General features: G+C 36.2%; 2 long non-coding RNA genes across 3 annotated transcripts in view; both read left to right on the top strand.

Moving 5' to 3' along the window:
• The window catches only part of LOC116581878, a 1,012,116-nt gene that overhangs the window by 189,949 nt on the left and 801,547 nt on the right, over positions 1 to 20,620 (top strand). The gene's annotated exons all lie outside the window — the stretch shown is intronic.
• Positions 5,829 to 15,152, top strand: LOC116581879. The gene is made up of 3 exons (XR_004282282.1): positions 5,829 to 6,085; positions 10,031 to 10,034; positions 15,142 to 15,152. It is a non-coding gene; the product is annotated as an uncharacterized LOC116581879 (long non-coding RNA).

Below are 20,620 nucleotides of genomic sequence, written 5' to 3'. Positions count from 1 at the left end.
ATGTTTTTGCTTAGTTTAACTATTGCTGGTCATGGGTGAAGGTGTTAGTTCCAATCCACCAGATATAGAGAATAATTAATATAAAACTTTTGGGAATAAAACATTGTCCAATTTAAATATCTTTAGGATGTACTCCTTAATGTAAATTATTTGATCATTTTATGTACTATGCGTTTGCTATGTGTTCAGAAATTACATTAGAAACATTTTGAATGCTTATTTCATCCAATCTTGACATTGTAAGTGTCCATATTAAGATTGAGATTAATATTGGGGCGCCTGGGTGGCTCAGTAGGTTAAAGCCTCTGCCATGGGGCGCCTGGGTGGCTCAGTGGGTTAAGCCGCTGCCTTCGGCTCAGGTCATGATCTCAGGGTCCTCGGATCGAGTCCCGCATCGGGCTCTCTGCTCTGCGGGGAGCCTGCTTCACTCTCTCTCTCTCTCTGCCTGCCTCTCCGACTACTTGTGATTTCTCTCTGTCAAATAAATAAATAAAATCTTAAAAAAAAAAAAAAAAAAAAAAGCCTCTGCCTTCAGCTCTGGTCACGATCTCAGGATCCTGGGATCGAGCCCCACATCGGGCTTTCTGCTCAGCAGAGAGCTTCCTCGTCTGCTTCCTCATCTCTCTCTCTCTCTCTCTCTCTCTGCCTGCCTCTCTGCCTACTTGTGTTCTCTCTCTGTCAAATAAATACATAAAATCTTAAAAAAAACACAAAAGATTGAGAATAATCTTAATCTCTTTGTTTAATAGTTAGGATAAATTTTTTCCGTGTTTATTCCCCATTTGTAAGTTAACTTTTTAATTTTTTAAAATAACATAAATACCATCTTCAGCCTCCACAACTGTTAGAGTCCACTGTGCATTCACCTGTTGGGGTGTTTGTGTTATGTCAATTTTTATAAATGGCGTGTTTAATATAGTTATCAATTTTATGTTTTGTTTATTGAAAATTGAATAATCTGCTATCCATTAAATCTATATTTCCTTTGTAATTTCTTCTAAAAATTGTGTTTTGTACCAATATAACATTAGAAATGAAGCACACAAGATTATTTGAGTGTCAACACTTTGTTGGCTTAAAGTTCATCTGTATATGTTTACATTTTTCCATAAAAAGTTGGAAACACACTCACATACATGAATCATTTCTAAAACCCAGACGAGTTTGGTACCAGCTACATCAAAGTAGAGTTTTTACATTATTTTTTGTAAGAATCTGTACCAAAATACATTTACAGAAAATGTATTTTTTCAAATTGAAGCCAATTGCATTTATTTCACATATAAGAGACAGGGTTTCAGTGTAGGGATTTCAGAGTGAATTTTCAGTATATATCCTTGGAAACTAGACTGCCAAACTGCTATTGAAATGTTTGCATCAAATTGTTTATCAGGTCATTTCTTGTTGGTATATAAAAACATAGCAAGCTTGCCTAAAGTGGATATATTTTGAAAGGATAACAGAAAAATGAACACCGAGCAGGTCTGTACCTACGGAGAATTAAGGAAACCAGACTGAAATGCACAGAAGAGAGAAAGTGGCTCAGGAGAGGGAAGGAGGTAATATGTATTTAAAAAGATAATGAGAACAAGAACGAGATTTTTCTAACCCAGAAAACCAAGGCCCAGAGGAGCTAAACCCCTAAACTGTGAAACTACACCATTTAATACCCTTTGAGTATCAGGAACAGTAGAGCCTAACAGTTGACCCAACTTTTTAATCTCTACCCCTAATCATTTAAATAAGGCTGAGGGATGATTCTCTGCCCAAGCCCTGCCTTCACCACCAACAGTTCTGAGTTGGTTTCTGATCTTTTTTTCCTAAGGGTTGCATAAAATATTGCTTTCAGTAAGGGGAATAGAAAACATACAGCGGAATCTAGAAACCTAACGGTGTCAGGCAAAGCTCTGAAGTCAGAATGGCTACTTTAATTTGAACAATCCTAAACAAACTTTACATATTTCCACACCAGGAACAAAGGTTTGTGAATTGAAGGACTATGTATTTTTTTTTAAATTTTCTTTATTTAATTGACAGAGAGAGACAGCGAGAGAGGGAAAAAAGCACGGGATGCGGGAGAGGGAGAAGCAGGTTTCCCGCTGAGCAGGGACCCTAATGTGAGGCTCGAACCCAAGACCTGGGGATCATGACCTGAGCCTAAGGCAGACACTTAAGGACTGTGGCATTCAGGCGGCCCTACCCATGTAGTCTTAAAAAAAAACTATTGACTCACAATCGTTGTGAAATGCTTGTAGGATAAAGTTAATACAGATAAAATGATCATGGTTTTCCAATAAAACCCACCTCTACTCTCAGATTGATAATAATACCCTTTAAATAATTTTCTGAGGAATAATTCTGGGATTTAAAATGTATAATTTTCAAATGCAAAACATACAAATATTTGCTATTCAGTGATCGCCTAAACAGATAGCTCTGATATCTCTAATACAAATAACTCAAAAATATGGAGAAACAAAACACATATATTTCACTAAGGATATATGACATAGCAAATTAGCATTTGTTTTAAAATGAGCTCCTTGAATCTAATTCTAAAAAATAAGTGTAAATGGGCATCTGCCCTCAGGAACATGGCAGAGATGTATTCTTCCTTTCTAAAGGAAAGACTAAAACCTCTGGAAATTATATATAAAACAAACATGAGACTTTGGAAAGGGGAAAGAAGAAGTCAAACCAGCTATTGACCTTGGAGCACAAGGAAAAACTTGGTAGTGATTTACTGGATTTTTTTTTTTTTTTAACCTCGTATTTTCATCTTGTTGCTGAAGAAGCCTGCAACTCAGAAATGCCAGCGGGCACAGAAAGAAATATTCCACAATGGAAGCCTGCTCTTTCTAGCCAAAGGAGCAGGGAAGGGGAGCCTAGCGAGATATAACAGATCAACACTCAACATAACATCACAGAAAAAAACCTTTGGCCACACCCTACCTTTACCAAGAGATACCGAGTGGGGGATGCAGAGCTCCTCTCTTTTGAGTCAGTAATGAAGTGCCTCCAAGCTCTGTTAGGTTGATGCCAGAGAAGGCCAAAAGATGAGCTTAGACTTTCATCCTGTCTGACTGGAAAACCTCCCCTTTCATCCTCACCAAGGTGACAGGAGACATTACATAGGGAGACATCTCTTTACATTCCCCTGAGGTGGGATCAATAGGGTCCTAATGGAGAGTCCTATCAAGGAATATGATGTAAACTGAGTGGTAATCTAGACTTTGGGCTCTACCTGGTGGTGATGAGATGGTGCCCATCTCCTTCTCCTGACGCAGTAGCATCAGAGAAAGCCAACTAACACAGAAGGCTCAAATGAGAATCTTAGAATAAGAAATGCCCAGGTTTGAGTTAAAAAATCTTTTATCATGCCAAGATTCAGAAAGATCTAAAACTCAATGAAAAGAACAATAGATGCATGTATCAAGTTAACAGAGTTACAGAGAAAAGTTGTGAAACAGCCATGATCAAATGCATGGTAAAACATCTCAATAAGCATTTACAAATTAGAATGTGTCTGCGAAAAACTTAGGAGATATAAAGAAGAACCAAAGGGAACTTTGAGCATTTGAAAATAAAATATTCAATACAAAAAGTTTAATGGATGGACTCAACAGCAGAATGGAAGAAACAGAGAAAAGAATCCATGAACTGGAAGACAATGGGACAAAACAAGATTGCCCAGTCTGAACAACAGAGAAAAATAGAAGAAAAAAAAAAAAAAGAATTAACAGAATCTCAGGGTCTTGTGTAACTATAACAAAAGATAGAACCTAGGAACGTGAGTGGATTGAACAGTGGCCCCTTCCAAGAAACATGGACATGGTTATGTCCTAACCCCTGGAACCTGCAAACAGGACCTTCTTGGGGAAAAGGGTCTTTGCATATTTAATCAAGGACCTCAAGATGAAATCATTCTAGATTATCTGGCTGGACCCAGAATCCAATGATGAGTGTCTTTTTAAGAGAGAGAAAAGAGAAAAACAAGGCAAAGGTCACGGGAAGACAGAGGTAGAGAGTGGTGTGATGTAGCCACAAACCAAGGGACACCTGGAACCACCACAAGCTGGAAGAGGTGGGGAGGATTCCTTTCTGGAGCCTTCGGAGGGACTATAGCTCTACTAGCATCTTGGATCCAGACTTCTGGCTTCCACCACGGTGAGAGGATACATTTCCATTGTTTTAAGCCTCTCAATCTCTAGTAAGTTCTTAGGGCAACACTAAGAAACTAATATAATGAGTGAACATGATGATGATGGAAATATTCTCCATCTTGAATTTATCAACGTCAAAGGGCTGATTGTACATTGTGCTACGTAGCTCTGCGAGAGGTTGTCATCAGGAGGACACTGGGTAGATGGCATGTGGGATCTTTTGTATTATTTCATACACTGCATATGAATCTCCAGGAATTCCAAATAATTTTTGATTACAAATAAATAGAAGTATGTTTTACTTAATCTATTGTTTGTATGTAGGAACATATATTTTGAGCACCTTAGTGCACATATTTACTCCTAATGAACAGTAGACCGACTTAGTATGTTTAATTATTCTCTTAAATTATAACCTGGAATTACTCACCTTTTAGCACAATATTCTAAGAGCATCATTATAAGCTATGCAGAGACTACTAATGACTAACTATAATTTATCATTTTGGATCTGCTAAAGGAAATTAGGCTTACCTAAGTACTTATATCTCATAATAGACAGAATTTGTGGCAGCTTATAAAATGTATCATAAATGAGATGAGAGTAAGTGAATAAACTAATAGAAGCAGGAAAATAAGAATCTCAAGGAAGACAATGTTAAAATTAGCACACAAACAGGGCAGAGAATTCAGTAGTTAGTAAATTCGGACTGCTAATCCTCAAGAACAAATATATAAATGTATAAAGATTTCTAAGCAGTTATAAATTAGTCAACGTTTTTATGTCAAGAAAACTAAAACTTAAAAATAAGCAGCTCAATTAAATATGTCAAGGTTAGCCACACTTTAAAATATTCTATTTATATGCAGTACAATTTCCGAAGTAATTATTTCAATTCAGGAAGGGAGAAACCTGCTAAATACTTAAATGCCAAATATATCAGTGATAGTTTCTGATCATATTTCCTGACTTTTGTTCTGGAGTAAAGGAAAAATCTGCATAACTTTAAAATGCAGTGTTTTTTATCAGCATTAATAGCGGGCAGTTGAAAGGCACCATCAAGAACAGAAATGCATTTTTAAATTACCAAAAGAGAAAAGGCAGGATAATTTTAACTTAAAGTACTTCATTTAAACACACAAAAAATTAGAAGTGAAGATGGTTCCATTTTATTAAGTTATTTAACATATAAAAACTATTTCATGCAGTTTGTAAAAGTTGGCCTTGCTAAAGAGAAAAAAACCCAAGGGTTCTGTCTTTCAAAATGGAAAGTGACTTTTTTTGTATAATTGTAATCTCTAACGGTTTTTAACATATTACTCTGAAGTTTCTTCTCAGAGACATCCATAGGTTAAAAAGAAAGCCTATCTATTTAAGTGTATATTTATTAAGATTAGATGTAGTTATTAAGATTGTTAACTTATTTATTTATTAAGATTATAATTAATGTAAAGATAATGCCATGCCCTTATGATTATATTAAGAGAAAAATTGACGTGGAGTAAACTTTTTATCATTTTATTTTATGTTCTGTCATAAATGTACTCCTTAGTCCCATCCACAATCTCCCCCAGGCCCCACCAACCTCCCCTAAGGTAACAGTTTCTTCTCTATAGCTGAGAGTCTGTTTCACTGTTTCTCTCTTTTTCTTTGGCTCATTTGTTTTGTTTCTTAAATTCCACATATGAGTGACATCATACGCTACTTGTTTTCTCAGAGTTATTTTGTTTAGTTAGCATTATAGTCTCTAGATCATCCATGGTGTTGCAAAAGACAAGATTTCTTTCCTTTTCATGGCTGAATAATATTGCATATTACACACACACACACACACACCACATTTTCTTTATCCATTCATCTATGGATGGACAACTTGGCCTGCTTCCATAGTCTGGCTGTTGTAAATAGTGTTGCAATAAACGTAGAGGTGCATGTATCCCTTTGAATTAGTGTTTTTTTGTTTTGTTTTGTTTTGTTTTTGTTTGTTTTTGTTTTGTTTTGTTTTGTTTTGTTTTTGTATTTTGGGAGCTAAATACCTAGTAATGGGATTCCCGGATTATAGCTCTATTTTTAATTTTTTAAGTAACCTCTATACTGTTTTCCACAGTGGCTGCACCAATTTGCATTACCACCAACAGTGCAAGAGAGTTCCTTTTTCTCCACACCCTCACCAGCATTTGTTTCCTGTGTTTTTGATTTTAGCCATTCTGGCAGGTATGAGGTGATAGCTCATTGTAGTTTTCATTTATATTTCCCTGATGTTGAGAGATGTTGAGCATCTTTTCATGTGTCTTTCGGCCCTCTGTATGTCTTCTAAAGAAGAAGAGATGTCTGTTCATGTTTTCTGCCCATGTTTTAACTGGATTATTTGGTTTGGGGGTGTTGAGTTTTATAATTTCTTGATATATTTTGGATAGTAACCCTCTACCAGAGTTGCCATTTGCAAATATCTTCTCCCATTCCGTAGGATGCCTTTTAGTTTTGTTGATCGTTTCCTGAAGTGTGCAGAAACTGTGCTCTGACGTAGCTTTAATTTCTCTTGCCTCAGGAGACGTAGCTAGAAAAATATTGCTATAGTTGATGTGAGACAGATTACTGCCTGTGCTCTCTTAAGAATTCGGGGTCTCACCGTTAGGTCTTCAGTCCATTTTGAGTTTATTTTTGTGTATGGTAAAAGCAAGTAGTCCAGTTCTGTTTTTTGCATGTAGGCTGTCCAGTTTTCTCATCATCATTTGATGAAAATAGTATCTTTTCCCCATGGTATATCCATTACTCCTTTTTCAAACATTAATTGACCATATGATTATGGGTTTCTTTCTGAGTTTTCTGTTCTAGTCCATTGATGTATTTATCTATTTCTATGCTAGTACTATACTGTTTGTAATAGAACTTGAAATCTGGAATTGTGATACCTCCAGTTTTGTTTTTCTTTTTGAAGATTGCTTTGGCTATTTGAGGTATTTTGTGGTTTCATACAGATTTAGGATTGTTTGTTCTAGTTCCGTGAAAATTGCTATTGGTATTTTCATAGGGATTGCATTAAATCTGTAGATTTCTTTGGGTAGTATAGACATTTTAACAATATTTGTTCTTTCAACTTATGAGTACACAATGTCTTTCCATTTCTTTATGTCATCTTGAATTTCTTTCATTGGTGTTTTATAGTTTTTAAAGTACAGGTCTTTCACCTCTCTGGTTAGGTCTATTACTAGATATTTTATTGTTTTTGGTGCAGTTGTAAATGGGATTTTTTTAACTTTGACTTTTTGAGGCTTCATTTTCAGTGTATAGGAATCCAATAGATTGCGGTACATTGATTTTGTATCCTACAATCCTACTGAATTCATTTATCAGTCCTTACAGATTTTGGGTGGAATCTTTAGGGCTTTCTGTATGTAGTATCATGCCGTCTACAAATAGTGAGAGTTTGACGTCTTCTTTACCAATCAGGATGCCTTCTATTTCTTTAGGTTGTTCAATTGCTGTGACTAGGACTTCCATGACTATGTTGATTGAAAAGTGGTGAGAGTGGGCCTCCCTGTCTTGCTTCTGACCTTAGGAGAAAAGCTGTTTTTCACCATTGAGTATGATGTTGGCTGTGGGTTTTTCCGTATAAAACCTTTACTATATTGAAGAAATAAATATTTTTAAAGATATATTCATCTAAAGTATATTCACTTTTTACATAAGAATTATGTTTCCATGGTTCATGAAATACAACATAAAATAAGCATTGAAAAAAATGATTACTCATCTACCACAAGAACTATTTGAAAAAACAATTTTTGCCTTTTCTCGACTGCTAACCTTATTTTAGAACTCTCTTAGTCTTTGTTATTTACGAAATTGAGATCATTTGTTCTTTAAGAGAATATTTTGAGGCTTAAATAAAATGATACATATGAAAATAATATGAAATGTTATTATAATATGAGACAATTATTGATAGTGTTATCATTATTTAAAAGCGACAAGTAATAATATGAGAGTAGAATGATAAGCCAGGGTGTCATTGCTAAAGCTATGAAGTATGGGGAACCTGCTGACTCAGATGGTTACGCGTCTGCCTTCGGCTCAGGTTGTGATCTCTGGGTCCTGGGATGAGCCCCATGTCTGACTCCCGGCTCAGCAGGGAGTCGGCTTCTCGCTCTGCCTCTCTTTCCTGCTCGTGGTCTTTCTCTCTCTTTCTGTCTCTCAGATGAATAAATAAAATCTTTAAAAAAAAAAAAAAAGCTGTGAGGCATGACTTGGTTGGATTTGAAAACAAAAAAAACACTAACCATTATAAGAAAGTTTGCCTACCTGGTTAACGTGATGTGCTTTACTTCTCTCGTTATTAAGCAAGTAAGGTACCTCCCCTCATCCCTTTTAAGTCCACGTTAAGCTTGTGACTGAGATCTAGCTCCGAGAATGTCAGAAGCAATGACAGGCATCACTTCTAGGCCTTGCCTTGAGAACCGCCATACCCCTCATCTTTCTTCTGCTTTCTCCATCCATTGACTCATTGCACAGGTCCTCAAGAAACATGTAACTGTCAGATGGCAGAAGCCTGCTTCCCCGCGTGACAATACAGAGTGAACGCCAGAATTACCTGCAATTAACCATTGCCAGAAATGAGAAATCAAATTCGTCAAGTTAAACTGTCATAAAATTTAGGTTTTCATTGTACAGCAGCTCGTTTGCCAGCCTGAAGAAGTATAAAGCTATCGTATTTGCTAGAAAGTAGCACTAATATTAAAGTTATAGTGATTTTTAATATAAAAATGTGAACCACAAAAGAAACAAACAGGCAACACAAATAAAATCTATTCTAAGGTAGGTCTACTAGCTTAAACACTAGTGTTTGACTCTGGTCGAATGTAAATTGGAGGATAAATAAATTATTTAATGCTAAGACAAGTATTTTAAATAGTTCTTGTGAATTCCCCTCAGTGCAGACTCTCAGTTTGTCTTAGTCTAACAGACAGATTATGACAAATAGTATTTTCACTCTTTTCCTCAATGTGCGATTGTCAGCCAAACTTGAGATTGTATTCTTCATACTCTAGCACATGATAACATTTTATGACTAATTCCATTAACTGGCATGATCTCAGCCTTATTATCAGTAATAATTATTTATATTTATACTACATTATAACAGTTCAATTCTTGGCTTATGGTTTTATAGCAATATGTGAGAAGGATCAACATTTCTTTACCTTTCTAAGAACCTTCCAGTTCTTACTTTCCTACCTGCTTTTCCAGTGATCCTAAATATTCATATCTGTCTATTTAATAAAGTCCCTTTCTCATATAAAAACAAACAAGTGAACAAACAAAAAATGAGGCTGTAGAAATAACTGGGTGGATTCAATCATAACAAGAGATATAAATATGATCTAGAGATTACTATGTTAACTCTCAGAGAATAGGCTCTACTTAATTGACACTAAATTTTATCCAAATCAGAGAATATGTAATTTTGCAATTTAACCAACAAATAGCATTAGTAAGAGGTTTTTTTTCTTTGGGGGGATCACTGTAAAATAATCTAAAATAATACTAGTAGATACCATTGGTTTCCAGTGACTGTTTTTTATCAGGTCCCATTGGACAGATTTTTATACGTGACATCTAAGTTTTTATAAAGCATTATTTTGCACATTTACAGGTGATGTAGCTACACCTCAGTGACATCCAGTGGTTTCCTGAAGACTAGAAAGGGGCAGAATCAAGATTCAAATCCTTGTCACTTTTTCTTCAAAACCAGTGCTTTTTTCATGGTATTATGAAATAACACTGAATTTCCTCTTTTCTGTATTTTGCTTCCTTTTGTGGATTTGACTATTCTGTTTTGTCTCAGTAACCAACGATGCATAATCAGATCAGTTTAATTTTAGATCAGGTAGTAAAGAATCTGTGATACATACGGAGGACACCAGGCTACGTTCTGAGTATATGAAGACAAGACGCTCTCAGTCTAGTTGGTGGAAATACATGGAAACAATTGATTGCTTAGTGGTGGGGTTGTGAGAAATGTTCAATGAAAGGACAGAAGCCCTACAGAGAAGATAGTGATTAACTCCATATATGGCGTTTCAAGGGAAGTTTCTTGGTAAAGGCAGGGTCTGAGAAGGAGTTAGAGGGTTATTGGGAGCTCAGCACGCCAACAGAGCAGATGGGGGTAGGGGTGGAGAGAAGACAACCAAAATACAAAACAGTGGGTCTAGTTTTGGTGATACTGTGTGCCATGCTAAGAAATTTGAACTTTTTTTCTGTGCATGAGAGGGAACAATTAAAAATTTTACTCAAAAGAATAGCCAGAGAAGATTTTCAGTGTAAGAAATCACTGTCATCAGCAGATGATCAGCAAAGGGCGGCCAGGGAAAGAGAAACTGATTGGGTCTTTTGTTAGATTATAAATGCTGAAGGCCAGATCAGTTGATGATTATCTGTGTATGTAGCTACTTCTCCCATTTGTCAGTCCATCTACTTCCATTGTATTCCCCAGATCTTGGACTCACAGGCAGTAGTTGGGACATTGAGAAGAAGACAGATTTCTTTTTCCTTTCTTTTCTTTCTTTTCTTTTCTTTTCTTTTCTTTTTTTTTAGGTATTTACAGGATGAAATTAAGACATTTTAGAGACTTAAGGAACAAACATTCTTGGACAGGCAGCTGGATATTTAGACTCACAAAACAGCAGACAGAGAAATGGGGGCCTTATAGAAGTTGTTGTTGGAAAACAGTGTGGAGATTCCTCAAAAAGTTAAAAATAGAGTTACCCTATGACCCTGCAATTGCGCTACTGGGTATTTACCTCAAAGATACAGATGTAGTGAAAAGAAGGGCCATCTGGGGACGCCTGGGTGGCTCAGTTGGTTAAGCAACTGCCTTCGGCTCAGGTCATGATCCCAGCGTCCTGGGATCGAGTCCCACATCGGGCTCCTTGCTCAGCAGGGAGCCTGCTTCTCCCTCAGCCTCTGCCTGCCATTCTGTCTGCCTGTGCTCGCTCTCTCTCCCTCTCTCTCTGAAGAATAAATAAAATCTTTAAAAAAATAAAAATAAATAAAATAAAATAAAATAAAATAAAAGAAGGGCCATCTGTATCCTAATGTTCATAGCGGCAATGACCACACTTGCCAAACTGTGGAAAGAGCCAAGATGCCCTTCAATGGACGAATGGATAAAATAGATGTGGTCCATATACACACCTCTATCTGAAAGGATGAATATCCAACTTTTGTATCAACATGGATGGGACTGGAGGAGATTATGCTGAGTGAAATAAGTCAGGCGGCGAGAATCAAGTGTCATATGATTTCACTTATTTGTGGAGCACAAGGAATAACACGGAGGACATGGGGAGATGGAGAGAAGTGAGTTGGGAGAAATCAGAGGGGGAGATGAACCATGAGAGGCTATGGGCTCTGAGAAACAAACTGAGGGATTTGGGGGGGGGTAATGGGGGGGTTGGGTGGTCCTGGTGATGGGTATTATGGAGGGCACGTATTGCATGGAGCACTGGGTGTGGTACATAAGCAATGAATTCTGGAACACTGGAAAAAAAAAAAGAAATGGTTGTTAAATCCATGTGAATAGAGTCTGTCACCTCAGAGTAGAGTTAGGAGACAGGACCATAATCCCAGAAAAGAGACGTGTGAACAAAAGAGAAGCAGTGAAGGTGGAAGGAGACAGGGGAAGAGTCATGTGGGAAACCAAGAAAGACATTTTCTCAAGACTGTGAATTGCTGGGATGCCTGGGGGGCTCAGTCAGTTAAGCCTCTGCCTTCACCTCAGGTCATGGTCCTAGGTTCCTGAGATCGAGCCCCACATGGGGCTCTCTGCTCAGCGGGAGCTTGCTTCTCCTTCTGCCTGCTGCTCTCTCTCTCTCTCTCTGACAAATAAAATCTTAAAAAAAAATACTGTGAATTGCTGAGTTTCAGAAACCACAAGGAGTTTCAGAACAGTGTTACGCGGGCTTCAGAAAGCAGATCATTGAAGGAAACTCTGTCCATGGCAGTATTAATGGCTGAAGCTATTTAAAGTGGATTGAGTACTTAGTGAAAATTTAGAAAGTTAAAATATTAATGTGTATTAATGTGGAATTTATGAACAGAGAGTAGGGGAAACGAGTGGTAGCTGGTCCAGGAGCACAGAGCAAAGGGCAAGTTTTCCTTCTTGATCTCATTTGTCTTTTGGGGCTCACTTATTGATTTGTTTGTTTATTCATTTATTTGGACGGGAAGAGAGAATTAAGAGAGTTGGCAGACAAAGAGAAGTTGAAAATAGAAGAGAGCCAAGTTCCTTATGATTGAGGAATTACCTAGAGGGGAAACAAGGCAATGGAATGAAAAGCCGATTGAAGGATTAACCGTAGAGGAGGGGGAACTCGTTTTCTGAGAGCTGAATGAGGAATAAATGAGTGGAATCAGGTTTTGGTGAAGGCGTTAGGATGATGGCTGTAAGTCTGAGGAAACTGGCAAAATCTAAGCCACTCTTTTTGTTTGTTTGTTTGTTTGATTATTGAACTATTTCTTTATTTAACAGGTAGCATTATATTGCATTAACTATTGGCTGTCCCGACACCTCCGTGGATTTCCAAAAATCACGATAACATCAAAATGATTTTCTAACAAGATCAAAGAGTACTTTCGACTTATAACTGACATAATTTACCAGAACATTTTAAAATCGAGATATCGTGGGGCTTATTCATATTCATGTTAGTAGTGATAACTGATAATTTTATCATTTACATGTTTTAATTTTTCCAAGATCAATCACCTATTTTCATTTAGAATTTATGCAAGCAGAATCTTCCACTACCTGTAACGCATTGTTCCAACCTGTGATAGCCTTTACTGGTTGTTAATAAACACCATATAGGGGGTATTTTATAAAACTCTCTAGTCTGTGTGAGAGAAAGTCACATTTCTTATCAATGCTCTGTAACCATGTTAGAACATGCAGACATTGCTTTGATAATCGATTGCCAGGAAAACAATTATAGAAGAATTTCCTTTGATGTTTATAATGTTTTAGTTAAAGTTGAAATGTGAGGAGGCATATGCTTCAGAGAATGTAATATTTGAATCATTTATGGGCAAAGATATTTATATACTTCGACTAGAGCTCATTTCTCTATTCAGTGGCATTTCTGTATGATATATAGAGCATTTTTAAACTAAAAGTAGTTTTTTAATTTTCCCTGCAGTGTTTTACAGTAATCGTATCCAACTATATGAACCTTGGGGTTCTTTTAATTTAGCATGAAGGAAATGCCTTAAAGAAACAAAAAAATAAAACTGAAAGTTTTTGACACATGAATTTTGAAACATGTAGACTTTGTCTGTTTTTTTTTTTTTTTTTAATATTGTCAGTTTAAAAAACTATACCTAACACTTGACATGAAGGCAGTAGTTGTAAGCATGCTACTGAAATCATATAATGGGCAGGTCTGTCAGTTTTATTAAAAAGTTTACCCGCAGCATTTATTGACGAATTTCTATGTTCAATCTCTCAGACAGTGTCAATTTCTTGAACATCGATCCCTTCCTTAATATAGTGTTACTCTTTTTAGTAAAAGAGGACGTTTGTGGTTTTTAAATATTCATGAGGCACAATAGTTTCACAACAAATCAAATTTAATTAAATGATGCATTTCCTCCACTTACAAAAGGTTTATTAAAGGTTTATTTGCTCATGCAAATGAAAGTGTTAGAGTAAAAATCCACATGAAACTTGGCACTAACAATTAAAAAAAAATATTGAAAGATTTCTCGCCTCACTGCAATACCTTGCTATGTTTAAACTGCTCAGCTTGTCATTTAGAATCTTTAATGAAACCGGGGAGGAGGCTATTTATTTGCATAATAGGACATAATTTGCTGTGGTGAAGTTTTAATTATTTATAGGCTGTCTGAAATATTTAAAATGGCATCACTAAGGAGCATGAAGTGTTGGATAATGCCTTCATTTCAGGTTTCCTGCCGTTTCTTTTATGGGTCAAGCGATTTATTTCTAATTAGCATACCAGGCTAGTGGCTTTAAAAACATAAGGAAAACAAATTGGTTTTAGTCTGTTTGCAGCTTGAGTAGTTGGAGACGGCCAAGGGTCACTGACAGAGACTGAGTGGAGTTAAGAGATGAAGCCAGAAGTCAATCCAGAACTTGGAAAGCACGGGCTTAACAAAGCCATCCATTCATTCGTGCTCCCTGTTTACTGTCTGTGTGCATTTCTCTCTGGGAGGTGGTGGCTTGTAGCTAATGGACTTTATGTTAATTGTCCCTTAAAATATTTTCTAACATTAACATATTTCTTACTGGAGATGATGTTTAAACAATCGAGAACATTCCTTTCCCTTAGGTGAAAGATACAGTAATTCCACGCAAAGGGAAAAATGCAAGTTTCAGGGTATGATTTAATATTTAAACATATTATTTTTATATATATATATAAGACGGGAGCCTGTGGTTAAAACACTATGGTGTTCACTTTTTAACACACTATACAGAAACTCAAATACTATGAGAACTTCTGAATTGGAATACACTAAAATGATGTTAAAATCTCTAAATGATAGTTTTTGTGCATTGCTTGGGTTATAGATAAAATATAAAAAGCCCAGTTACGTGTCATCCATAAGATCTCTTATTTTATGAAACAAGATGCGATCGGAAGGGAGACAAACCATAAGAGACTCTTAATGTCACAAAACAAACTGAGAGTGGCAGTGAGGGGGGGGCGGTCTGGAGAGGGTGGTTGGGTTATGGACATTGGGGAGGGTATGTGCTATGGTAAGTGCTGTGAAGTGTATAAACCTGGCGATTCACAGACTGTACCCCTGGGGCTAATAATAATATTATATGTTTATAAAAAAATTTTTTTTTCAAAAAAACTCTTATTTTATAATAAATGGACTTCAATGTTGCTAAATTTCTATATCAAATGCAATAGTTTTCTTCCAAGTAGTTTAAGAAGTGTCACATTTTAGGGGTGCCTGGACAGCTCCCTCATTTGGGCATCAGACTCTTGGTTTGGTCTGGGGTTGTGATCTCAGGGTTGTGGGATCCAGCCCTGGATCCAGCCCTGCACTGGGCTCCCTGCTCAATGGGGAGTCTGCGTCCCCTCTGCTCCTCCCCCTGCTCAGGCTCTCTCTCTCCTTCTCTCTCCCTCAAATAAATAAATCTTAAGGAAAAAAAAAAAAAACAATTGTCATGTTTCAATAGCATTCCACAGTCAGGAGAAATGTTTATTGCAAGGGTTTAGTATAGTTCATGATGATCTTGATATTCTCATCATCACGCTCAGATTTAAAGTGGTGATAGTGTGCACTCTTGTCAAACATTCTCTCAACTGTCACCTTCTGGCCTCAAAACACGGGTAGAGAAATTTCTGCCAGATGTCAAGAAACAGCCTTTGGGCATTACAGGGAATGTTCTCTGTGTCCTCTTAAGTAGTAGACAGATGCTACATTCAGAGTGAAGAGTTTTATGATTATCAGTCACGTGGCTCAGGTGATTGGTCCAGCCTGCACATGGCTGTGTGATTGGTCAAGGCTGTATGTATGGCATCTCCGGTCCCCTGGAGGACTTCTTTGCTGTTGCTTTACCCTGAAAGCAAGAGGTAGTTATTGCTTCTGATGTTGTAGCCATCAATTGTCATTAAAATATCTTTTTTTGAGTATTCACTGGGAGCAGCTAGTTGTAACTAGGAAAATAATAGATGATGAAATACAGAGAAAGTGTTGTCTCGGCATCAAAAAGTTTATAAGTTACCAGGAATTGATAGGAGATTGAAATATTCTTATCTGCAGTGTACATTAAAATTCAATACATTCTGGTAATCTATAAATAAAATTTCAAGGAAAATACTGATCAGACTCAAGTGTGAGGTAGGACTAGCAAGTGATTTCAGGAAGTGGGATCCAGGGAATGGTAGGAAATGGATTTGAAAGAAGTTTAACAGATAATTACATTGGTCAGAGTAACACTAGTTTTTAGGTGCTCTTTTTTATTGAATTGTAACATACTGAGCTGCCCTTTTTGAAGGTCAAAAAGTTGAAACCAGTGATTTCATAGGATTCAGTCTGGTCAGTTATGAATTGAAAAATGACCCTATTCTACTATAACCCAAAACTATAGCAGCGTTGGTTGTTGAATGAGCCTCCATAGTTTTAAAAACATTGCAAAATGCCCTTCAGAGGTCACTGGTCATTTTTTAAAGTAGACTTTGTTTTTTACAGTTTCAGATTTGTACCCACATTGACCAGAAAATCAGTCCAGGCTTCCTAAATATCAATATCCCTTTGGAGCAAACATCTCCTGAATGTCAAAAATATCCAGGCTTTCCCACTCTCAACATCGCTCACCAGGATGGTGTATTGGTTACAATTGATGAACCTAAAATGATGCATCATGATCAGCTAAATTGCATAGCTCATATTAGGGTTGGCCCTTGGTATTGCCCATTCTGTGGGTTTACACTAAGGTCTGATGACCTATATCCATTATTTAAGTATCACACAGAATGGTTTCACTGTCCTGCAAATCCTTGGTGCTTTCCCTACTAATTCTTTCCTCCGCTCTAATTCCTAGCAGCCACTGATCTTTATAATGTCTCTGTGGTTTTACCTTTTCCAAAATGTCATATGGTTGGAAACATTCAGCAGCTACCCTTTCCAGCTTGGCTTTTAATATGTCATAATATGTATTTAAGGTTCCTCCATGTTCCTGCAAGCTTTTCCTAGCTTGTTAGCTCATTTCTTGTTAATGCTGAATAAGGTTGCATTGCCTAGATGTACCACAGTTTATTTATTTATTTATCTATTCCCATACTGAAGGATTTGTAGGTTGCTTCCAGCCACTGGCAGTTATGAAAAAAAGCTTCCCATAAACATCTGTGCGCAGGTTTTTGTACGGACATAGTTTTTAGCTTATCTGGGTAAAATGCCAAGCAGAGCAGTTGCTGGTAGGAGTATATTTCATTTTGTAAGAAACCGCCAAACTGCCTGTCAGTGTGGCTGTACCATTTCACAACTCCCCCGGCAGTGAGTAAGAGTACCTCTTTCTCCAAATCCTCCTCAGCATTGGATCGTGTCTTCTCTGGTTTGAATTTTGGCCATTCTAATAGGTGTGTAGCAATATATTACTGTTGTCTTAATTTCAATCCCCTGATGATGTAAGATGCTGAGTATCTTTTCATGTTATTTGCCATCTTATCTATATATTTTCCTTGGTAAGGTGTCTATTCAGACTTTTTACCCATTTTTTCAATCAAATGGTCAGTTTTGTTATTGTTGATTTTTAAAAGCTCTTTGTTTATTTCAGCTGTGTGTCTGTCTTCTTATTCTCTTAAAATTATTGTACTTCTGGTAATATTTTTATAACAAAAACATCAGGACATCCCAAAGAAATAATCATCTTTCAGAATTTTTTCTTTGTAGCTAAGGAACACTTGTCAGAGTGCTGAGACCCCTTTTTTTGTGTGACACACCTATCCCCACAATATTAAGGCTTAGTTTAAAAGGGGAAGAGAGAATAATAATCTCTGAATTACACAGAGCCATATAGAACCACAAAGTAACTTTTGTTTATACTTATGCAGCAAAGAAATTTTGTCTGGGGCTTATTTTCAGAAGATAATTTTTATAGATGCATTAAAAATAAAATTGGCCTAACTGGATTGAACTGAGGACCTCTGACTATTTAGGGTTCAGTGTAATCAGAATTTGTCATCCCAAATGCTGGGGTTGGCAGGATGCCCAGTACATCCACCCAAGGAAGTTGAAGTCCAGAGGACCAAGTCAAAGCTACTAGGTCATCCAGTATATGGACAGTGGAACATGCTTTAATTTTCTCCTTAAAATCAACTCACTACAACTCTCTGAAAGACACATAAGCTTTTTTCTGTAATTCAGTGATGTTTGTGCTCTATATAAAAGTGTGGATTTGATGCCCCCACATTAAAGTGAGAATAAATATTCATGGGGGGCAAATTTTTTTAAAAAATGTGATCCAGAAGATATAAAACTCTGTGTGTGTGTGTGTGTGTGTGTGTGTGTGTGTGTAATCCAAGAAATGCCAAGTATCCAATCATTGATAAAAAGATGCCTCAGACATAACTTTGAAGAATTCAAAATTATTAGATAGGCTATATATCAGAGTCAGTGTAAATAGTTAACATTCTCAGCCCTAAAACAAACTGATGAAATCCTTCCATTATTCTTATGTAGGTACAGGAAAAACATATCTCAAACCCACATGCCTCCCTGTCCTTCAGCCTCCCTTCCAAATCTGGGGTATTTGAAGACTATGCTTTATTGAAAACTACCTGATGTTATACTTCAGAGTTTAGATAAGAAGTAATGAGCAGTCGGTCACTTATTGCCCAGAAAACAATTACTCCACTGTCACATATGGGTAACTGTAAAGAACCCCATTTCTCCATTCTGATAATGAAAAGCAACTATTTCTATGATATCAATGGAAATTTTCTGTGTAATTTTTCAGACAAAATTGACAGAAAGATTTGATAAATTCTTACTTAAGTGATGCTAATCAGGATAGAAGTGGCATAAAATTTGAACAATTAGAGACCAGCTATGATCATCAGAGAGCTAGCTTTAGCTAAACCCAAGTTGCGGCTCTTAATCTCCATTAATTAAATATAATTCTGGTATTTAATTTTTGCCGTTAGATTTTTTTGTGTTATTTTCTTCCAGAGAATTGAGAAAAGTTTTCTCTGTAATTGTTGCAAATCATCTCTCCTTGTTCCGTGTGTGTGTGTGCATGTGATTTTTTTTGGTCATTCTGTTTGAATGGAATTGTCTCAGCACGTGAAATGTCAGAACACTTTTTATAGTAGTTGAACTTTATAGATGGAATCAATGAAAGTAAATGAAATATGTATTCTGATCTTGCCAAAAATCTTTCTTGCACTGCCAGTGCTTAAAACCTGAATTTCCCATGTTTTATTCTATTTTCTTATTGTGGATTAATTCTCTCCTTAACCATTTTGATTTATATTTCTGTTAGGCAATAGGGGAAAAGTTATTTTTTTTTCCTAAGAAATATAGCTACCTATGTCGCATTTGTTTATGACATCATTTGCTGTTCAAAAAAGACGATACTTATTTAGACAAAATATATTTACTACCACTTGTGGGTTTCCATTTTTGAATGAGAAATTATCCCCAATCCCTAGAGTAGATATATAACCTTCCAAATTTTTATAAGAGCATTGCACATATATAACATAGTATTATATATTATGGCTATAATATATAAATATAGATCATGCATTATATTATGCATATTATTTGTGTATCAACATATTATTGTATATAAAATAGTAACCACATCTCTTAAGGAAATAATATATCATTGCACATATAATATGTGCATAATGTTTGAATATAATGAACACCCATGTGTACCCTAACAGCTTAATTAGTATAGCTTTCTCTCCCAATCATGTCTCGTCTTTAACCCTCCCTGCAAAGATAATCAACATCCTGCATTTTTGTATGAATTATCCTTTTGCTTTTATGTATAGCTTCAAAACATATGCATATTCTCAAACAATGTATTGTGTGGTTCTGTGTGGGGCTCTCCTAGTAATGGATCCCTGCAGAGTGTACTGCTCTGCATATTTTGTTCACTATTATGTCTGTGGGATGCGTTCATTTTTGTGACTGCAGCTACAGATTATTTTTATCGCTGTGGGTTATTACATATTTTGAATATATTATGGTGTATATTTTTGAAAGATTTTGATAGTTTTATTTTTCATTGCATTGTAACCCATCAACATTCAATTTTGTGCACATTAAAAGATAAGTGTTCGTTTATATTTCTTTACATGTGAATAATCAATTGTGCAAGGAGTTTATTAAAGAATCTATTCCCTTCCCACAGGGTGAAAGTATCAATTTAGTCATGTACTAATTATATAGGGATCTTTTTCTATATGTTATATTCTGTTCCATTGATGTTTTTAGATATCTCCATATCCATATGTTACAGCTTTAAAGTATGCTCTGGACCCTGGTAGGGAAAACCTTTGTCACACACACACACGTGCACGCACACACCATTGCATAGCTATTTTTGACATTTTTTTCTCTACAAAATTCTCAAAACTGAGAATATCTTGCAAAACTTAAATAACTATAGCAATGACAAAAATCTGTTCTGACTCTAAATGGAAATACCTTAATTCATACACTGAACTCGGTTAAATTCATTTCCAAAATAAATCTCTCTTGTTAATAATACATTATTGTGTTAATCCATTTCTTCGTGTTAATCTTTTAATTAGCAGTTCTGCTTATATAGTAAGTGAGAATAATCTCGTTTTCATTTTTTAATCAAAATTACAAAAGATCATAAAATGAATTTGAGAACTGAAAACTTCCAAGTTTAGTAACATTGTAAGTTAAATGGGAATTAAGGCTCCTTTGAGGATTGTGT

Source organism: Mustela erminea, chromosome 21 (genome assembly GCF_009829155.1).
Source record: "Mustela erminea isolate mMusErm1 chromosome 21, mMusErm1.Pri, whole genome shotgun sequence".
Taxonomy (NCBI): domain Eukaryota; kingdom Metazoa; phylum Chordata; class Mammalia; order Carnivora; family Mustelidae; genus Mustela; species Mustela erminea.
Note: the sequence above shows the minus strand (reverse complement) of the source record. Positions and strands in the feature narration are given on the sequence as shown.